This window comes from Penaeus monodon, chromosome 34 (genome assembly GCF_015228065.2).
Source record: "Penaeus monodon isolate SGIC_2016 chromosome 34, NSTDA_Pmon_1, whole genome shotgun sequence".
Taxonomy (NCBI): Eukaryota; Metazoa; Arthropoda; class Malacostraca; order Decapoda; family Penaeidae; genus Penaeus; species Penaeus monodon.
In genome coordinates this window covers 5,849,914-5,850,945 of record NC_051419.1, presented here as the reverse complement: position 1 = coordinate 5,850,945, position 1,032 = coordinate 5,849,914, and the positions used below count along the sequence as shown (strand labels likewise).

At 35.5% G+C, this 1,032-nt stretch overlaps 1 protein-coding gene across 1 annotated transcript in view; it reads left to right on the top strand.

Moving 5' to 3' along the window:
* LOC119594538 (hemicentin-1-like) overlaps positions 1 to 1,032 on the top strand; it is a gene marked incomplete in the record, with an annotated part of 42,784 nt that overhangs the window by 16,874 nt on the left and 24,878 nt on the right.

The following is a 1,032-nucleotide window of genomic DNA, read 5'->3' as shown; positions in this document are numbered from 1 at the left end:
GGGTAGTAGAGAGTGAGAGGAATTCATCGTCGGGATCAGTCCTGCGAAGGAATTCTGAATCTATATACAATATATACCTGCAATCGCCTGCTGAAAGGCGAAAAAGATATCATTCTTTCTCTCGGACCTTATGCCTCGTCTATCATTTGAATTTTTTTTCACCATAACGCAATGAAAATGGTTGTTCTTTTGACGCTCAACGTGGCGTGGAACATCTAAGGAGAATATGAAAAAATAGACAGCCACAAATCTCGTTTATTAAACATTCATGGTGAGAAAGCAAGGTCCATGCCAACATTACGCAATTCTGTTAGACGCGGATATATGAGTTGTACATTTGCTACTGTGTATAGTACTCACTTTTCTACAGTGGAAATGCTATTGTATATTTTAAGTGTCTGCACGTCTACCTTTTTAATGTTCGCTTGTATTTTCACACTTTATTTCGTATGCCTAAAACCTATACAAAAGAAATAACAGGGATCTAAACATCAAATTTAGTTATAATCATTTATGCAGTCCACCATTTTCTCTTGTGATTCCAATTCTACCCAATATCTACGGTTGTTATAGTTAAGGTACACAGGGTTTCAAATCTACTTGTGCCCGAAATCATACAGACTATTGTGTGTTTTTTTTCGTTGCTGAAAATCAATCTTCCTTGCGTCATTGTGATCATACATTTACTACAGATGATTGTAATGGTGTATATGCTTTATATTTCCACATACAGGGGTCTCTGTATTTTCATATTCTATGAGATATTTATACTTAAATGGTTAAAACACTCAGAAAAAAACACAGTGCGCGATGAATCTCATTTGTGCATCGTGTTTTTTTGGCTATGTTTATATTTATCTTGGATTGTACTTTATTTGCATTATTATTTGAACCATTACTATGTTGAAGCGACTGTTTTCTCCTCGATTTAATCTCGTTAGGTGTTGGACAGAACTGGAGAAGTCAGCTGTTGAAAGAAATGAAGTTTAGCATGGGAAGGGATAAGGTATTTTGTGTACAGTATGGCAAAAA